The sequence below is a fragment of the Penaeus monodon genome, chromosome 31 (assembly GCF_015228065.2).
Source record: "Penaeus monodon isolate SGIC_2016 chromosome 31, NSTDA_Pmon_1, whole genome shotgun sequence".
In the NCBI taxonomy this organism is placed as follows: Eukaryota; Metazoa; Arthropoda; class Malacostraca; order Decapoda; family Penaeidae; genus Penaeus; species Penaeus monodon.
The window spans coordinates 28560188-28560563 of NC_051416.1; the positions used below are offsets into that span (position 1 = coordinate 28560188).

The 376-nt window shown below is 56.6% G+C and overlaps 1 protein-coding gene across 1 annotated transcript in view; it reads right to left on the reverse strand.

The window, feature by feature from the left end:
• LOC119593154 (calmodulin-A-like) overlaps positions 1-376 on the reverse strand; it is a gene marked incomplete at its 5' end in the record, with an annotated part of 72638 nt that overhangs the window by 56515 nt on the left and 15747 nt on the right.

A 376-nucleotide genomic window follows, 5' to 3' on the forward strand; every position in this document is an offset into this window, starting at 1 on the left:
TTTGCATCGGAAACATCGCCTATTCAACGGGCCTTGAATCGCTGTTCCATCTCGTCGGAATTGCAGCCCGGAAGACGACCTCGCTGGCGGCCGCTCTGTCTCGTAGTCGCGGGAGCAATGTCGGCGGTTTTTTTGTCACGGTGTCTGCCAGTCAGCACCTCGTTCGCGCCCACGAGATGTGCACGCGTGGGCCGGGAGATGGGCGGCGCGCGGAGCAATGGCACTTTCGGACACATTAGGGACTGCCACGCCGGGCGCGGGAGGATGTGACTGCACGCGTTGCAGATGCTTTGCAAGGGAGGCAAAGACCGCAGATTTTTTGGCGGAGGGTACTTGTTTGAAGTATGTAGAATCATTCATGATTTCATTCATTAAT